Source organism: Octopus bimaculoides, chromosome 8 (assembly GCF_046866305.1).
Source record: "Octopus bimaculoides isolate indiv1 chromosome 8, ASM4686630v1, whole genome shotgun sequence".
Lineage (NCBI taxonomy): Eukaryota > Metazoa > Mollusca > Cephalopoda > Octopoda > Octopodidae > Octopus > Octopus bimaculoides.
Genome location: NC_142935.1, coordinates 12,463,774 through 12,486,464, shown reverse-complemented (window position 1 = coordinate 12,486,464; position 22,691 = coordinate 12,463,774).

The window sequence follows — 22,691 nt, the reverse complement described above, 5'->3', positions numbered from 1 at the left end:
ACACACATACATACATACATACATTTGTGTAATTATTGGCATCGCTATATTTCCCTGACTTCCAATTTCCTCCTTACTACTGGATGGTAATCATTGTGAAACATGTATATATGTATATATATATACACACACACACACACACGCGCACACACACACACACACACACACACACACACACACACACACACACACACACACACACATATATATATATATATATATATATATATATATATAGTTTGTATAGTTTGTAGGGGCAATTAAATGATGATGGTGTTTTTTAAGCTTCACATCCGTTTATCTAACAATCGACATAATTTGCTCCAAGTAAAAACGTCTCCTTTGATGGTTTCTTCTCTATTAACCGATTGTCTGTTAGCAGTTACTTGCATGAACGTACCATCACATGCATCAGTACCATCGGCTACCCGGAATTGTTGTTTCTTAAACATTCCTCTTACATTAAATCTACGGCAGCATACATCAAAGTTAGCCATGTAAGAAACAATTTTCCTTTCTCTATTTTGATATATTTTTATGCGTTGCTTCTTGTGCACAAGTGTCTGTAATTACACTAAACTTTCTTTTTTTTTTGTTCAGACTACAGCAATTGCATTGTTGCAGATAATAACTATACATGATTTTAGTACACTCCTATTTCTCCTTAGCTGCGTGCGAAATTATAACATAAGATAATTTAGGAAACTGCATATATATATATATATATATATATATATTGATATTTATATATTTATTTATTTATTTTCCATATTTTCTTCGTTTCTTTCAGCAACGGATAGTAATGGCGTCATTCAATGTGTTGACCTTTACAAGCGAATTATTGTTCCGCGCCTCCTCCCCTACACTTGTATATTAGTGATAATATACTTAAATTATTGAACACAAGAAATAAGCTTTGTATTTTGCTGATAAAGCGCTATATCTGTTTCGTGGAATGAGGCCAATAGTCTCGGCTGTTCGAGCGCAAGTCACAGCTGACTGGCCATTCAAACTGTTTCCGTGAGAGTTTGTGTGGCGGCACCCACAGAAACATACACGCACAACGGACATCAACAAATGCACAGAAATTAAAACATAGGTGTAAGAGTGACTGTGTGCTAAGAAGCGTGATTCCTAACCACATGGTTTCGGGTTCAGTCCCACTGCGTGGTAAATTGAACAGTGTCTACCACTACAGCCTCGGGCACACCAAAGGGTTGTGAGTTGGTATGCCAGACTGAAACTGAAAAAGCCCGTCGTATATATATTTATATATATATATATATATATATATATATATATATGTGTGTGTGTGTGTGTGTATGTGTGTGTGTGTGTGGGTGTGTGTGTTTAAGTGTGTCGGTGATTCTATCTCCCACCACCACTTGACAACCGATGTCGGTGTGTTTACGTCCTCTTAACCTAGCGGTTCGGCAAAAGAAACCGATAGAATAAGTACTAGGCATAAGAAGCAAATCCTGGGCTCGATTTGTTTGACACAAAACCTTTCAAGCTGTTGCTCCATTATGGCTGCAGCCATGATGATTAAAACAAGGAAAGGAATAAAAGAATAAAAGAATATATACAAAGAGATTGAAAGAGATAGAAACGGTGAGAGGGAAAGAGAGAGAAAGAGAAGGGGGGTTAAATTGAGACATTAAACGTATATACAAGTATAATTAAATGGTGACACATACACCGAGAGAGAATGAGAGACATTGAACCGTGAGAAACGGGGGCAATTTCAAAACGTGTGATGTCAAATGAGTCAGGGTTACATCAGAGATGCCATATAGGCGGCGCCATAACAACTTCGCCAAAACGTCTCATGCCCGTATATTGCTTTCATTTGATCGACATAAGATTTTAAAAAATAATAGATGAAAGTCTGTAATATTTAGTTTAATATTTGCATAACTCAAATAAGTGAGTAAATTAAAGCAGCTCGCGAGAAGCTTAACGGCGCAAATTTTTTGATTTATGTGTGCGATAATGTAGTAAATGACACACATAAAAGATAAGGGGAAGTCTCAGCGAATTAAAATTTGTCTCTTAGTTAATGAAAGCAATAAAAAATACTGACTGCCATTATGAGCATATCTCAAAAAGAAGGAAAAGATTTCCAAGAAATTTAAATAAATATCATTGAGATTTATTCGTTTTTACGATTAGGAGCCAATATCTATTTTTATTTATAACTGTCTATATGGTGGATCTGATGAATCATTATCGAGCACTCCAGTAACAGTGAGGCAGTCGGTGGACGGTGAGGTCTGAATCACAAGACTGTTTCTAATTACTCTATAGCGCTGTCTATCCTCTCAGATATGTGTTATTAGTAACGAAATTTTCTTCAGAATCATGTGTTCTAACGTTCGATCGCATTCCGTTGTCTATATCACTCTACCTTAGCCAAGTTCGTCCAAATCTTTCTGGGTGAATTTTGAGTCTTATGAATGTGTAGACGACACATGCATGGAAGCTACCGGCAATTCATAAATCTGCCCTTTCTTTGATTCTACTTGCGAATTCTGTCTCCTGTCGATATCCCGACACTTCCTACGCTAATATAACGCGTCATACATTTCATTGAAGTATGGGACACTTTTACGTCGACATCGCGGTGAAAGTTCAAAACATAACCAAGAACTACATTGAACATTTCAGCATACATTTCTAAACCTTATTGTCCTGCAGCTCAACACTCTGGACACTAATCTATTTCTGTATAGCCAGAAATCCTAATGACCACCACTGAGAAGATTACCACCACGGCAGAAGAGTATCTAGTGCTTCCCAGTATTTATTCTTGGCAGTGACAGCAATAAATCTGCTGAGACTCTTGGCGTTGCATCTGTTTCTCTGTAGGTCATTTCTTTACTTTTATTAAGTTAACTAAGTATCGTGGTACGTAATATTAATCTTCCCTATTTTACTTTTGCTAAAATGAACCACAGCATAAATACTTTCAACGATGACATCTTCGTGATTTCCATCAAAATTTTTATTTGCTTTCATCATCAGAATACATTGTTTGTTAATGTGGAATGGAAATGGCATCTCTAACAAAATGAATCTTCTAAATTTCAACTGGCCAAATTTATTATACTATTGGCGTCCAAAAACTATTCATCAATCCGTATCCTATTATAAGTCATTCAACTGGAAATTAGGCATTTAAAAAATAAAATTTTATCTATTGCACTCGTGATTTTCCGACACTGGTGCTCAATATAGTTACTAGTAAAATCCTTCAATAATAGAAGGGAAGGGATTTGAAGCACTACGTTGTGATTAGAAAACAGAACACGTAGTGTTGTATCTACCTGCGGAAATCACATAAGAAAATTTAGTCGAATGAACGAATCTACCGAATTATTCAGGAATTCATGTGCAGTAGAGTTATAGGATGTGACACATAAACAAATGCATACCCGAATGTACAAACACACACTTATGCGCATATACAGATAGGCGCACACAGACGTACACCTACTCATTCATACATGTACATATCAATCAGAATATGTATGTATGTATGTATATGTGTATATACATATGTGTATATACATATGTATATATATACATATATATGTACATATATATATATATATATATATATATATATATATATATATATATATATATATATATATATATATATATATATATATTAATATATATATATACATACATACACATATATATGTATATATAAACATGTGTGCGTGTACGTGTGTGTGTGTGTGTGTGTGTGTGAGAGAGAGAGTATGTATGCGTTATATGCTGAACTTATATATCATTAATAAGAATGTTGTCTATATAGAAGCAGACGAATCAGTCTAGCGAATATTTCGTGTATTCTCGAATGAATATTGTATTTAATCGGATTTCAAACTATATGTAAACTATAACGAGTCTTAAAAATATGTGACTTAGATCTTTTCAATTCTTTTATATATATATAAGCCATTTCAAGATATGACGTTAAGATAATATCTATATATCCAGTCTTCTTCATGAGGAGGTAGAACAAAAAAATAACATTAATATATGTACCGTTCTATATTCGATTTCTTTTTCAATATAGAGTTCTCATAAATTCTTTCTGTCTTCATTTTCTCCAGCTTCTTTTATTATAATAACTTTCTCGAGCTTGTTTTTTTCCAATTTTAAGAAAAGTGCAACAATAATAAGTGTAAGAGAAACTCCTCGGTGTCCGGATAAAATAAGCTAACCTATTGAAAGCGTCTGTATTATTTACGAGAACAGTCCCCTAAGGGAACGTATTTCAACAGGAATTTTAATTCATAGACTCAAATTTGTGCCCAGCAAATATATCTCTCGGAGTTTCTTAAACGTTACACGTACATTGTATTATGTATTATCCTTGAATTTATTAAAAATGAAGGTGAACATCAGAAAGACTATTTAGGATCGCTATGACCTGCAATCAATCCAGCGAATAAGCATGAGCCATATTGTAGAGAAAGCGTAAATAAACAGCAAAGACCTCACCATGTTCATATCATTTCTGGTTATTAACCTATTTTATGTTTTGCACCATGTTTCTTGCTATACGTTCGGTGATATCGCTTCACCATTAGCTTTGAAAAATGTCCATATCTTATTTCCAGCTAATTAACGAAATGTCATGGCGTCGTGTTACAATCAATGACAATAATATTAATACACGTTGCAAAATGAAGATTCTTTCTACTACGTGTGAAAATATTTAAAGCTTCATAGATATCGGCCAATCATTTTAAAAGATTTTCATTTAGATGTTTTTCTCCTTACCTCATTGTACAAAGCGTGTCATTATTGTTTGCTATGACAGTTAATTAGTTTCGTACGATCAATGTGAATGTGACGTTATCAGTTGACAGTTATCGGCGTAGAAAAACAATAACTTGCTTGCTAAAGATATAAACAGGAGCCACCAACCCTTGACGGATGCCTCTGCTTGATATGACACAGCAATGACAAAACACAAGGTATCCCAGAATTCTCTTACACTAAAGAATAGGTGGGGTTATGAACATTCGTCTTAAAGAAGTTGTTTTTCTTCAGATAAAACACAACAGCGATCAGCATATTCATGTTCATATCTACTGCAGCTTATTACAAATAAATATGAAAGGCATTGAAAAATATCCGCAGCAGCATAGGTTTTATTAATTATTATTATTATTATTATTATTATTATTATTATTATTATTATTATTATTATTATTATTATCATTATCATTATCATTATTATTATTATTATTATTATTATTATTATTATTATTATTATTATTATTATTATTATCATTATCATTATCATTATTATTATTATTATTATTATTATTATTATTATTATTATTATTATTATCATTATCATTATTGTTATTATTATTATTATTATTATTATTATTATTATTATTATTATTATTATCATTATCATTATTATTATTATTATATTATTATTATTATTATTATTATTATGATTATTAATATTATTATTATCATTATCATTATTATTATTATTATTATTATTATTATTATTATTATCATTATCATTATTATTATTATTATTATTATTATTATCATTATCATTATTATTATTATTATTATTATTATTATTATTATTATTATTATTATTATTATTATTATTTACTGTAACTCACTATCTAACCTTTATTTATTTACCATTTATTCCCCTAATTTTATCCATATTATCCATCACCCACCAAAACAACCTATTACCCCCTGGTCCAGGTTTATACCAATATTAGCAACTAAATGATATTCGGTCTGTTGAAATATTTTGAAACATAACAACTAATAACCTAACGGTAAGTCTTTTCTACACCCCTAATGAGATTTTGTCGAATACAATGATCAGTGTAATTTAATCTTTCGGCAAAATTGAAACAGATGTAAGAGAATATGTTGGATTTTTGCAGTTAATAGATTATATTAATGCCACATCTTCATTTCCTGAATTTTATTTTTTATATCTATAAACTAAGTTTTATACTTTATGAAGTTTTAAAGAACCCCCGACAGAATTTGATACCACCCACCTACCATTTTTACCCCCTCCCCATCCCGGACAGCCTCACAGATTTGCAGGTGGGTGATCGGTAGTAACCCTGCAATTTTTCAATTTTCATTTTATAATGAATCAATGTAAATAAAGGGCTTTTCATATACTAATCTTATGTTTATATTTTTATATTAACACTTTTTCTTGTATTTCGTATTTGGATTTGGGTTGTAAGATTCTTTATGTGAGTTCGTGTGTTGAAGCATATTCTGTTATGTGTGGGGAGAATAATTCTCTTTTAGTGCCTTACAATTTAATACACTCACCGGTAAAATTTCTACTCATTTACAACTATTGAAAAGGTTGCAAGACGAAACGAAAATTTTAGAGAGATAAATAAGTAAATGAGTGTAAATTTTATCGGTGTGTGTGTTAAATTATAAGACACTAAAAGAGAATGATTCTCCGCAGACACAACATAATTTTTTCTCTTAATTAAAATATTGTAGCTAAGAATGAAAAATTTACAAACTAACATTATAATTAAAAAAGATACTGTCATTTTGTTAATATATTGACACACTAGAATACTTAAAAACTGAGAGCCAGGAGTAGCAATATACCTAAAGTTTTATGCAAAGTAGAATCGTATATATGGTAGGCAAATTCATTAAGTAAAAAATAGGCATTGGGGCAAGACGAAAAATGTGAAGACTTGGCAACACCTTAGGCAATAACGGAAACAAATTCTATTGTGAATTTGTTGTTATAGGTAGACTTTCCTGGGATATATGAATAATTTTTGTATTATTCTATTTATTATAATAATTATGTACTACTATTACATTTTATAACCTATTTTCAAATTTCTAATTATTAATTAATAATTTTAAAAAATGAAGTTTTTTAAAGTGCAAAACATATTTTAATTGAGTTATTTTTTAAATTTTTAATAGAAGCAAAATTAATAAAAAGATAGAAGTAATAACTTTTGATAAAATTTTTAGTTTTAATAAAAGCTAATATTTTCTAAATCTAAATATTTTATTTGAAATTTTATTCTTAGCTGTTGCATTTTAAGTAAACACATTTCTTGTTCTGTACTTTACCAGTTGGATTAGCCTGTCCTGCACTTCTCCAACTGTATTAATTTGTCCTGTACTTTTCAAGGCTTATAATCTTGAAAATCTTACTTATTTCGCTCGCCTTTTCCATGTAATATATATGTGTGTGTTTGTGTGTGTGTTTGTGTTCGTGTGTGTGTGCACGTGTCTCTGTGTCTGTGTATGTCTGTGTTTGTGTGAAAGGAAAATAAGACAAGCTAGAAAATGCTAAAATAATTTTATCATGAAATACATTTTGTAATGGTTCGTACCGGGTTCAATCTTTTCGAGTTTTTCAAATAAGAATAAAACAAAAACAATAAAATTGAAGAAAAATGTTAAATGAAATGTTTCGTAATAATTTCCATAGACTTCAAATGGGTTGAACATTTTCATTTTCTCTCTCTCTTTCTTTCTCTCTCTCTCTCTCTCTCTCCCTCTCTCTCTCTCCCTCTCTCTCTCTTTCTCTCTTCATTTGTGAAGGCTCGCTAGGTAGCAGCAGATCTGAAGAAATATTGTTTATAGGTGCAGAGAAATGTTAGTTTCTGATATTTCATGGGAAAGGCAGCAGCAGCCGTGGAAGGAGACGGCGAAGAAGGAGAAGAAGGTGGATGAAGAAAGAAGAAGTTGAAGAAGAAGTAGAAGTAGAAGACGAAAAAGAAGAGGAAAAAAAGACGAGAGTGGTATGACCCTGTAGCAGAGCTGTTCGTGGAATCTACTTCAATAGTTAAGTGATCTACAAGTGACCTGTTGTGGTTGTAGTAGTAATGGTAAGAACTGTTCTAAATAAATTCACGAGTGGATAGTGTTCTTAATATATTTATCGTTTTAAATATTTGTGTGAGTGTTATTCTAAGATCCTTGTAGTAGTGTCATGTGAGGTGGAATCATTCAAAAGAGGTTTATATTTTGCAATAAAATGTGACTCTTTGCTAATGCGCTGATTATATGTTGCATCATCCCCAAATTCACAGAAGGGAAATCTTCTGATGTTGGGTAGTTCGTTAGTGGCGCAAATGCCGACGTGTTCACTTCATGCAATTTTTCTGTATTCTCGTATTTTAATTTGGGATCTATGTACGTAGACTGTTTTTGGTTTGGCCTATGTATTGCTCTCGAAACCCTGAGCAAGTTAAAATATATATTAGGTTTTCCAAAGCCCACGTGAAGTTGTTTTTCACTGTAAAACGTTGATCCTGTTTGAAGTAGAACTCCGATCTCTCAATTAGGTTGACGCATATACTGAAGTTAGGTATTCCGCAATTGGTTCTAGTTAATTTCATTCATAAAATGAGCCACTTTAATTTTGCTCAGACTCCTTTCAATTTTAGTATATTGATGCAACTTTGAATTTTGATTACGATCAACGCTTTACTTTATCTCGTAAATTAAAGAATCTGATGTCATTTGGAATGAAATTTGGGAAATTTGGGTAATTTTAATTAATCAACAGACAGCGTGGCATTGGCAGCTTGTTACCATGACAACCGCATGCTGTGTTGTATTTCACTTCACCCTGTGTTCATTCTTCACAGCACGAGATTTTTTTCCACCCGCGTGTTTTGCTTTAATTTTTCTGTGTGTTAGTATGTTACATATTTTCTGTACTTCTCTGTGTTAGTATTCTTCCGTGCTTTTTCTGTGTATTAGTATTTTTAGATATTTTTCATTTCATATACTTTGGAGACAAATTCTTTGTTGACCAGTGTTATTCTTACTGTACTTTACAAATCGAATCATGGAAACGTTACTCAACTTTGGAGTTTTGGAGACAGATGCCCCCTTTAACAAACACAAGAATGTAAGAACATGTATCTTGTCCAATTCTATCCTATAATTTTCGAGAATATCACGACCTTGGCAAGGCTCATCTTTATATCATTCGTATTCGTGGCGTATATTGGTGAGCTAACGTTAGTGCCAGCTTGCAACTTACATGGGTATCTGAAATATTAACAAGGGGAAAAGGATCTAGCATCTACAAGAAGGGAAAAAAGTGATATATTTTCTTCAGACTTTGAGTGGGTATTTCGTGTATATATGCATGGGGCATGTTTCTGTCAGTACCAACCAGCGTTGTGTCTCCAATCAGAGCTTGATAGCGAAAGTTAAGAAGATAACAACGGTGAAATGTCAAGTTTTTTTTAACGTACCGGACGGTCAAGGAAATTTCTAGTGCTTCCATATACTGAAGGTATTTCGAAAATTGCATATCGCAATGAATTAAGCATCGGTGTTTATTCACAATGTAACAATACACACATATGTCTTAACAGCGAAGTCAGCTGTATGAGTGAGTGAATGAAAAACTATGCAATTATTGTTGGATTTACGAAAATTATATAGCGTTTTAATTCAACACAAATCACCGATTCTAGAAAGATAATAATCTAAACGGCTGATCCATTAAATTCGGATTGATTGAACAGATGAATTGTTGATGTATCTTTTTTTAAGGAAGGCATCGATCTATCTTGCTCTTTGCCTACGTAATGAGTGTTTTATTTGGGTCCATGCCCGAAAGCAAAGCAATCGGTGAGCAGTGACTTTTTCCCAGTTAGCTATACTAGAGAGATTTTATTCAATAACTCGATAACCTATGTTATCAAATTATTATTGGATTTCAGTGACATGAATGCCGTATACTAGAAGTTAATTTCCGGCTAGCTAAATCTGTATTGAGCATTGAACTCCTTCTATAGCTCTTCTAGTATTTTCTATTAATAAAACCTCATGAGACTCATATACAACACGTGTATCTTATAAAATCAATGGTAGGAAACAAATTCTTACATTGCATAAGGGATGCAATTTATATATCGATGATACCGTTTGTAAAGGTAGTACGTAGAACCATTGGGTTGTCCGGAAAGTTCATGCCGATTTTTAAAGGAAAGAAAAAGGTCAATAAATACTTGCCATTACATTTTTAATCAACCAAATACGAACCATTTCGTTGCACAATACGTCTCCATATTATCTTTAACTTGAAAATATCCACATCCCATAATTGAGGTGGTTTCATGGCAAATAATTCGAAAGGTAAGCTACTACACATCGGCACGAACTTTCCGGAAAACACAATATATTAATATACTGATTTTAAATTCTACATTCGAACAGCATTAGAAGAGCTCCAACTACACTCGATCATTTTAGATTAATGTTGCTTCGTCCAACTGAAATCACGATCAGTCAGATTTGTAATGCGAGACACAGAAGTAGTGCCACACCCGTTGTTTTAAATCATTGAGGATTAAGGATTCCATTATCCAAAGTCACTGTTTTAAAACAACCATGTGGAATGAAGGATAATTCGTTGTTCGTTCTAGCAGCTCAAGCGACTATATGTCACTTTTGTGTCGGTTCACTTAACATTTGTTTTATCACAACGAGCCCTCTGTTAACGACGATTACACATTTAAAAAACAATTAGAAATCGATTTCCTTCACATTGCAAGTCTAAAACATCTCAGTTTGAGGGTCAGTCGTTTGCACAACTAAAATCCAATATGGCTACACGTCAATAATTATTCCATTCACGTTATTTTTGTTGATTAGAGTCCTGAATTAACCTACAAATCGCACATTTGCTTATAGAATATATCTGACAAATTAAAAGAAAACCTTTTCTAAAAATGCTGCCACGATGATAAGCAAGCTTCCGTAAAATTTTAATAATCTTTAAAAATCCCACCCCCACCAAGCTCTATCAAGAAAGCACTTTTGAAATTAGAAACGTATAAGACCGCTTTTACAGTACCCCGGGTGACATTGTACAAGAATATTTCTGCGACCTGAATTGGCATTCACCAGATTTCAGATATTATCTACAGCCATAAACTTAGAATGTCACGACCCGTCTTTGTTACGACACACATTTTATCAAGATATTATTGGTTTTAAATGAAATGAATGTCGTAGAATAGAGGTTAATATCCGGCGAGCCAAATCGCTATTGTGCATTGTGCTGCTGCCGCAGATCTTCTAGTCAATTCTATTATTAAAATCACATGAAAGTCAGAAGCATCACATATATCTTTTAAAATCTAAGGTAGGAAACAAATCCTTGCACACACTTGGTAACCGATTTCAATTAAATGGCATTTCCGTTTTGTTATTTTCGCATTTTCATCTACTTTTATCATTCTCTATCAATGCAATCTTTTCATATTCCTATGAGCTAGTCTTCTTTGAAACTAGACTAAGTTAGTATTGCTGATAATTATCTCGTCGATTTTCTATACAGTATCCGCTTTGATCGAAACAATCGACTCCTGCTTGCTCACATGCACTCTGAGGCACACGTGCAGTTTCATAATTATATGTTTCGTATAGAACGATTTATTGTCTCTATCTATCTATCTATCTATCTATCTATCTATTTATCTTTTTATGTCATCCTCCCTCCGTCCATCTTTCTCCCTTTCTCTCTTTATATATCTGATAACAATATGATGGGTTATCTAAAGTGAATTTAGTAACGTTTAGAATATCAAATTTCTGAAGTGTAATCTGCTTTAAACCTCCGGTGTGATGTAAGAGAATCTACCAAAATATTTAGATACAGAATTTTGAGAAAGTTTCTATACTTATAATGCTACAACTTTTGGTTTCAATGTTTTATATATGTAATCATAAATACATTGATTTTATCTTGTGCCCATTCACTAGTGTTTTCGTAAAACACTTTTTACCAATCTAATATTGTAACTTTTCCTTATGGTATTCAAAAAAGTATTTGTACCGCTAGTGTTTTTATTATTAATACAACAATTATAGCTGGTATAATGCCAATGATTGTGATTTCCATCAAGCGTCGCTTTCTCAATGTTTTATCTCCTGTTTAGGAAGATAAACGAGGAAACTGTAAGCAAGAGATACAACTTTGAACAACCTATTAACCGAAATCATTTGGTGGTTTCATTACCAGTAGCAATAATTTATCTATTTGGAGACTACCGCGTTCAGATCGATCGTCTCTAAGATGTTGCACAATTATTGCGATACCATCACGCACGAAAAATTGACAGCTTTCATAAATAAAATTTATGTGCGTAGCTAAACGTCCTTTGCATATGTACCATTTACAAAGTTATATATTCAAATAGATTTTATTTGAGAAAAAAAAAGTTTTTTCTATCTCTGTTGAATACATTTCGACAATTTTTGGTCGATAAACTGCAAAATATGAAAGTATCTTTCCAGTTGTAGCCACGCGAGATAGCGTTTTGGAAATATTTTGTGCCATAAATTTCCTTTCAAAGAAATGTCGGTAATAATATTGTAACCAAATGGGAATTAAACTGCCAAGACCTTTGCTTAGCCTCTATGAATAATATTTCAGCTTTCTAGAAAATATAACGATCACCAATGGTCTATTAAATGTAACCTAAACCATTATTCTACATTACACTTCTACTTTGCATCAAAACCTAATATAACATACATAAATTTGATATGTACGTGGTGTTAATCATATATATTGCTTATTAGAGTGGTCAAATGTCAGTGTTTATATGGCTTGGAGAACTAGCAGATATATAACAAGCTGTTAAACTTGCAGGCTTTCTAAGTACAGGATAGTGCAAGTAACAGTTTGATTGCCGTTTACAATCAGAGTCAAAAAGTCATCTAACTACAATATACGTATAAAACTGAATTCGTGAAAGTATGGTGACCTACGTCGGGGAAATATACAACCAATTAATGACGGTGGTACATCCGGAAGTCGTATGGAAAAAAAGGGGATTTGAAAGCAGAAAGAGAAAAAACAATTATTTGCAAGTGTAATTTGAAAGAGTTCTCCTTGTATCTGTCGGGCGATGAAAGAGATTCTAACGCTAGACTACACTTCCACAAAATATAGACTCGTTAGCAAATATCACGAACTTCCGTGTATGCCTTTAGATATTTGATTATTGTCGTTAATCTTGGCATATATTAAATTCTAATGCAGATCAAAAATTTAAGTTATTAGATAAACAATTGTAAAATGTTATTGATAGGCGCAGGGATTTACGTCCCCGTAACTTAGCAGTTCGACAAAGCAGACCGATATAATAAGTACTTGGCTTACAAAGAATAAGTCCCGGCGTCGATTTGTTGGACTAAATTCGGTGCTCCAGTATGACCACATTCAAATGACTGAAATAATTAAAAAAGAAATATATATATATATATATATATATATATATATATATATATATATATATATATATATATATATATATGTATATATCTTGAGAGCGAGAGAGCATGTGTGTGAGAGAGAGAGAGAAAGAGAGAAATAAGGAGATAAAGAGAAACTTTAAGGCATGCATATTACAAACAGTTTCCTCGCCATGTTAATAATTTACGCTGTGCGTATATTTCATGATTCAGTTCATATATTATATGCATAGTATTTGTGAGTAAGCCTTATGTATTGAACAATCTTCAATAGACAGATTAATGTATTAAATATATTTCTAACATGTTCTTTTGATATTAACACATGATTAAAATTCTACATAAATCACTTTCATTTGCAGATTTAATCGGAGGATTAATAACACATAATTTATTCTGTGAGCAGAAAAAAAAGGAGGAAATCTGATTATTTGTGTTTTATTCGTTTTGAAATGGTTATGTTTGAAGTACAATTATCCATGCGGAAAAATATTGTAATCAATATTATTGCAGATAAGATGCCAGCAGAAAGGGAATGAATATTCAAGTTTAGGATTCGCAATTATGGAATTTTAACGCTCTCGTTTTCCTGTGCTTCATGAACCAAAAAGCGGCCGTCATATGATATCATTGTTATTTGGAATCATAGCATTGACCTAAATAATTTCCTACACATATTTTGCTTCTAGTAAAGTAGTATATGCAATCCAGTATCAAAGCTCGACTTAATGACACCAGATACCAAAAAAATTCTAGACGACATATTTCAGATTGCTTGTTAAGTTAAAATGAAGTCCATGAAGGATGGCGTTAGGAAGGGCTTCCAGCAGTACGAACGTTGCTAAATGAGATCAGAACCTGATGCAATTCCCAGGCTTACCAGTTTTCAGTCAAAACGGTTGTTAAATGATAAACATGATATTGATGATGATGATGATGCGTAATACACACACACACACACACACATACACACACACACACACACACACACACACACACACACACACACACACACACACACACACATATATATATATATATATATATATATATATATGCATCTATATATATCTATGTATATGTGTATATATGTGTGTGTCTGTATATACATATGTGTGCGTGTATGTATGCATATGTCATATACATATACATATATATATATATATATATATATATATATATATATATATATATGTATGTATGTATAGTGAGAACACTATATCAGTAAATGTTAAGTAATATTTATGTTGATATCTGAGGATAGTCAAGTATAATGAATTCAAAGTGCTACAAATTATGACTATTTCAACCTTATATGGCCCGCGACGGATATAACATTTGTCTCCATAGCTGATACTGTTGTATTCTAGTGACAGATAATTTATGACAGAGTAGATATTGATCACGGATAATTTCTGCCTTCAACATTGTCTTACAGAGAGCTATCATAAAACCACTTCATATATATCAGGAATCATCAAACTTTTTCAACCATCGACCTCCTGTAGCCTATTCTCCTTCGTATCGACCACCGTTTAGCAACTTCTCTTTCCGCATTGACCACCCGCCTCATTTGAAATATCTTAATACACTACCCTACCGTACCATATCTTAAATGCGTACCGGGTACTGATGCTGTCAATTAGAATATTAGCTAAAATATAACTTTACGGCATATTAAGAAATTCTATTGAAGATAACACGCTTTTTACATTTAAAACTACGTGTATGAGTATAAAGTATTAAACTTTCAATTTCTATAGATATTCTATATATTTTTCTTTTCAAGATGCTGATATGGGTTTAGAAGAAGGTATGGCCGGTCTTTACAGAATATCAGTCGGTGGTGTTAGCTTCTGTTTATTTATCTCGTCAAACGTATATGAATTAAACGACGAAATGTACAATATCTGTTGGAATAGTGTTAAATGTTATCTCTTAAAGTAATGGAATAAAGCTCTTGAGGTAGAATGTATTTCATGAATACTCTAAGGCATTATAATGTCTCGAGTGTATGTGGTCGTTGTCAAAGTAACATTTAATGTGGAAATCAAAGCTTTACCTAACAAACATGGACAATAAGAACTGATAAATTAAATAAACGTTGAACATAATTGGACAGACACAATATATTAAGCGACCAATTAAATTAATACCTGATTAAATTATTCTATACGGCCATGGAATATGACTACTGCTTGCACGAAGTTAATAAAAGCGATGTTAAGATTCTCAAAGGAATTGTTAGACTACAACAGTCTGTTGCCATAGGTCTGTGGTGTAGATTATCATTTCTCTCTTGCAGGAAATTAACACGATGCTATATAATTGTTTGTTATGTGAATGCACTGTGGAAATAATTTACCTAAATGAATGTATTAATATATATAAACGATCACAATAATCAAATCAAATCATCCGTGAAGCTATACATAGCGTAGAGGATTATATTATTACAATTTAGCCAGCAACGGGTTCGTTCGTCTCCGGAAAACATTGGTAAAATGCAAAGCAGGCTCCAGCTATATTACAAATAAAAATGACGTGCAAGATAATCTCGTAGTCTATATATTATGTAGAAACAAAAAGATGGAATCACATGTTAAGAAGGCTTTTGATCTCAAGGTTTTCTGATCTGTTGATAAAGCGGAAACCACAGCCATGTTTGTAAAACTCATTGTCAAACTATTTCCAAATACAGATGTCGTTGCTCTCATCACAATTGTTCGTATTTAACAAGTCTTGTTTAACTACCATGTCTTTCTGTAAATTTAGAAGGCAAAATGTTGAAATAATTTCAGACGGTAGGATGTGAGTGATCTGATGTAACGTTGATGTTATTTCTAAAATGGTAGACTGATCTCATCCTCCACTATCTATTTTCTATAATATGAAAGTGGCATAAACATGGCTGCTTTCATCTCATGTAGATTGGTTTAACATATCCTGCGGTAAATCAACATAAAAGATAAGATATGTACTTTAACGAGGAAATATAGGCAAAGGAAAAATATTTCACTTCAATGTATGTGATAGATTATTATGAGCAAGCAAAGATATTGATTTAATAGCGGAAAGAGAATAAATTCATAAAATGTTTGAAAGGACCATAAGGGATTTGGCTTAAGAGCTAACAAAGACTCACACTCTCCCCCTCTCTCTCTCTCACTCTGTATATATATATATATATATATATATATATATATATATATATATATATATATATATATATACACGCACACGTGAAGGATCATCAGTTGAAAAGAGTTTGTATACACTCATCATGCATGTTCAAATGTAGAGCAGCGTCGGCTGCAAATCCTCTTAAGCGACTTTAACTGTTAAAAGAAAAACAATGCCTTAGAAGGACCTCAGTGGATCGTCAAACACCAACATTTCTACCTGATTTGCTCTTCTTAGTGACGCACTAATCGGATATTCGAAACCTGGTGTAGAATAAAGATCAGAAAAAAACAAGCCCCCCTGATATTTTTCGAAGCTGGTTAGACTTCAAAGATATCACTATATGATAGTTGGAATAATTACTCCCGCAACACCTTTTCTATAGATATTACAAAAGTTATACACATCATTATTCTGGTCTACTCCTGTTTGGAATGCGTATATTCATTTCATTTAAGCGTGGTCAGCTTGCAGTAGAATCAGCAGATATTTTCTATACTGATTTCTTAAACTTGAATAATGGTCCCGGCATAGTTGATAGTATCTGCATTATTTTCCCCTAGGTAGGGACAGACAAGTCAAAGAACTGGAGTTTGATAATCCACTGATATTCAGGGAGAACTTTGTGTCATCAACGAATATATATATATATATATATATATATATATATATATATATATATATATATATATATATATATATATATATATATATATATATATATATATATATATATATATATATGTGTGTGTGTGTGATGTTATTTCCCTTCTTTGATGTTATGTCCCTTCTTCGGTTGCTAGATTTCCTTTTGAATTTGAAATTTTAATTGTTGATATGACATAGTATGTCATATGTGTCTGTATATTGTCTTTATTGTTCTTTTGGTTGCAAAATAAACGCAATAATCAACGAAATACAGTGTCTGCAAGTTGATGAGTACCTCATATTCCCCTCCATTTTTTTATTGCTACATATATATATATATATATATATATATATATATATATATATATATATATATATATATATATATATGTATGTATATATATATATATATATATATATATATATATATATATATATATATATATATATATATATATATATATATATATATATTTATATATATATATACATATATATATATATATATATATATATATATATATATATATATATATATGTGTGTGTGTGTGTGTGTGTGTGTAAGTGTGTGTGTGTGTGTATTTATATATATATATATATATATATATATATCCAGTCGAGTGTCTCTGGTTCAGAGTGCATGGACTTAATCAATATACAAGGACAACGTACAACACAGCTCCAATGAGTGCGAAGCTGTCTCTATAAATGCCTGTAAGATGAATAAATGATGGTGAGAGAATTGAAAACGTATAATTGGCAGTCTATAGATCAATAATGAAAATATAAATATACAATATACATATGTATGTGTATCCGCACGCGTGTGTATGCATCGGGGGTTGCACGCGTGCGTGAGTTTATGTGTGTGGGTGTCTGTGTGTGTGCATAAGCTTATAGATATATACATATATATATATGCTTTTATGTATTTCGTGCTTGGATGGCAATGTACATACTAATGCGTTTCTTACTTTCTGAACGCATATATGCTTGTATCTCTTTGTATATGTACGATTTTATGTATGCGTGTATATAAATATGCATATATATATGTGTGTGTGTGTGTGTGTGTGTGTGTGTACTTGTGTGTATGTATTTAGGAAATGGAAAGAATAAATATACAATATAAATTGTCTGTTAAACCAGTCTAAACTATTTATATACAGTCCATCACAGTTAATTGCCAAGTAGATAATTTACATAATTCGGTTTAATATATAACTTCGGAAGCACCAACGGCTTTAGCATAAGATCTAAATAGAATTTTTGGTTAATTGTATATGCAAATAAAACATCAATGCTGATTAATCACATGAAATACATTTTTCGGCTGTGAGTAATAAAAAAAAATGTTCAAATTTAGCATAAAATTGAACATTTATTTAATTTGGTAGATTAACGTGATTTTCTAAGCTTCCGTTTCATGATGTGTTCAAACGACTGCAGACATTACTTTACGTTGTTAAAAAGAGTTTAATTTATTCAAGTTATTCTTGAACTATACAGTGTAGTAATTCATATCCAAGTGTAATTTTTATCGATGTAAGTATCTTGAAATCTGTCGTAGGATTCTTCAATAAATAAACATTTATTGCAGATACATTTACGAAAAAGTTTATTTTGAATCATGCAGTGAATAGCTGTTAGTTTATACAACTTCACTAGCCTATCGTTTTTCGACTACACAATTTTCTGTTGCATCCAGTTAAATTCTTTTTAATCCTCATGACTTTAGTCATGTCTTGAGTAATTTAAAATATATGAAATTTATCGAGACATAGAAATGTGGCGAAACGTGAGTGAATAAGGAATGCGTAAGGTTACCGAAACATCTGTCATCAATCACAGGGATATATATATCACTGAAATTAACTGCGGCTGTGTGAAACAAGTAAATAATTTGTGCAAAACACGGATAATAAAAAAAATATAATTTTAATTTATAATTCTTTCATGTTTATGAGGGCGACAGTTTTTACTCACACAATATTGGTAGATTTTAATTTTCTTGCAATTATGCGAATTTATGTAATTACATATTATAGTTAATTGCCTAACATAACTCAATAAATTTCTAAAATTATGTGTTTCACAACGACGTCAACGGTACGAATATAACTTGCTGCCTAAAGTATAAAGTAAAATAATGATAAATCTGAAAGTGTTCATAAGATAATACAATATAAATTAAAATATATTTGAAACAAATGTAATGTGGAGGGAAAAAAACCTAGTTTCCATTTTAATTTACAGTTCTATATTTCAGGAGGAAATGCGAAAGATACCGGGTCCTTAATCTCCATCATTTTCACCTGACGATATGGTATTAATTGCGAAATCCAGAAATATTAACTACGGCGCAAGACGGGATTCTGTCCTGGTTACTTCTGTTTTCACATTTATAATCTTATTTGTGATATCTTAGCTTTTGATCGAGTTTAATTTTAAACTTGAATATCACACAAAGTTTTGTCCCAAGGTAAAAATAACGAGAACATAACTGAGAGTTTATGATCTTTCAAAGTCCACATCAGAACCTCTTAAGAGTATAAGTATATGGGAACGTAAACTACTACGTCCGATCACAACATTGAAGGCAATCACACTACTAGTTTAAGAATGAGACATGGGCATTCATCACACGCGGGCTATATGTTGCGACCGCTTTTCTACACGAAAGACCTCCGCATGCATCCCATAACCTATGCCTATTTTATGCAAGTAATAATACACTACTCGCTGCCTCCACATCGGTTCAACACGTACGCCGTTACGCAAACGCATAATAATTTCATTCACACATAATCTCGGTGACGCCTCTCTCTCCTTTTAAATTAATGAATGTTTCAACATATCTCCCACATATTTTACATCTATTACATTACTACATACCTCTCTCTTTTATATTGACTTACATCAATGCTTTTGACGCCCTTTCCGAACAATACCTATCGTAGTTCATCATTCCTATGTCCGCACGCAACCATGTACATACATTAACTTATACGCGTACATAAACACATTTACGCAAATAACTATCACGTACATAATCTTATCTCACATGATTTTCATACACATACTTCTACATTACCTATTTTACTGAAGATTCATTTTCCCTCCCACGCTCGTCGCAATTATACCGCTTATATTAATGTCCAGAATGTTGTTATAACAGTATAAATCATTCTTTCCTTTACCGTTTCCCGTCTATCGCATAGTACGGTTTATCATTCAATAAAAATCGCTCCTCTCGTACTTTTACTCAAAAATATATTTCTTATTACTTTTTCTTTCCCGGCGAATGACCCGTGGCGGAAGCGTCATATTTTCCTTCTTCCCAATACATAACCTGCGAAACTATATTTACTTCATAGTTTTTCGCTGTTGTTATTTTGCTGTTTCTATTTTAAATTGATTTCCTGGCATCACAAGTATATATTACCTATATTCTGCACTTATGAACTTGTTGATGAACAAGAAAACATTGATGCGTGCAGAAAACTGCATAAAGATATTTAATAGTCAAGGTCTTCAGTTGGTGAACTTTTCTTTTCTCGTTATATCAACTTTGAAATAATTATATCGCTTTTCCTGCTTTCTCTTCCACCACTCATGACATATAGACAAGTATACGTCATGTAGGACTACTGCTGTAAGCAAATATATCGTGACATAACGTTAAAAAATGTCTTAAAGTTACAATATTTCTATTAGTAAAATTGTGATAGTCATTTCACTAACGACGTGTTCGTAATATTTGTTGCAAATATATAACAATTGCATTAACATACACTTCTTTCTTTCCTGAAGTTTTTTTCTTAAAAGCTTTTGTTTCCATGAGGTACGTTAGTTCTAAGATGTCGACAAATCGTGTATATGTATGTATATATACGTATTTACACGTATATACATATACATAAATATGCATATATGTGTATATATACACGTGTGTGTGTATACTAACGTACATATATATATATATATATATATATATATATATATATATAGATAGATAATTTTATTTATATATACGTATACATACATATATATTAATGAATACATATATATATACATAAAAACGTATATATACCTCAATGCGTACACACGTACACACGCATATTTAGAAACACACATACACAGGTACACTCAGACATGGACCTCGTCTCGAAGTTAGTGATTTTGCGTAAACAACTCAGTCTATAATACGAAAGCAGACAGACACAACCGCTATACGCCTAGACATCTACATTTACGTACAAGTAGACATACATAAATACAACATACATATATACATACGCATACGTTTCTCTCCACAATCCGCACACACGTATATTACAAGAATAGTTTTATGAGTGTGAATGTATGTCTGTAGGTGTACATATATTTCTATATGTTGTATAAGTATGCATATATTTATGTATGTCTATATGCACGTATATATATATATATATATATATATATATATATATATACAAGCACGCGTAAATACGCTAATACATACAGGCATATATGCGTAATAAATATGAATATATATACATATATACGTATACATTTATACATACACATACATGCATACACACGTACTCATAAACACACACACATATATATATATACACAGAGAGAGATATACATTCATATACATGCAAATACATATTCACACACTCATAGACGTATACCCATGTATATATATGTATACATATATATACATATACATATATACATATATGTATATATATATGTATACATACATTCATCCGTACATATATATATATCACTGAAACTTTCTGATACAAAGTCATAAAGTATTCATCTATAAACATATAAACAGTTTCGCTTTTGCCTTTGATGACTTTGAAGATAAATCAGCCGTTGTTTCCATGGTGCTTGTGTTGACCAAGCGACTGTATCGCAATATTTCACAAATTTGTTTTTGCTTTATATTTTTTTGCAAACTAAGAGAAAAAAATAAAATAAAAAGAGAAACAGACCAACACATGAAAAACAAAAATCCACAGAAAACAACAAAAACGATAAATTATATATTGCCTCACTTTCTTGTTTTTTGTTTCCTAGTTTAGTTTTTAAGATGTTTTAACTTGGAAGCATTTTATATTTTCACTTATTTTTTTCTTTCTCTGTTCGCTTTCTTTAATTTACTCTACTGAATTTTGAAGATTGGTAGGATAATGCTATAGGATTTGTGACCGCGGATGCCAGTCAAATGTAATCGACTCCAGTTCTTGACTGGTACTGTAGATAATCGATTAGAGTCGCTTGAAATGCACAATTGCCCTTGGTGTTAGTTGCATTCAGAAAGTTTAAAGACGTGACTAAATATTCCTCTTCCGATAATTCTCATTTATTCCACAACTTCTAGTTTAATGCATCTGTCCTAGTTTAGCACGGATGTTTGGTTCACAAATATAAGAATATTGATAAATGAATCGTCCTCACGCATTTTGCAAATGGAACAAGGTATAGGTTCATTGACACCAAGCTCGTGCACTGAACTTTTTGGAATGTCTGTAAATTTTCCTGGTGTACAGCAC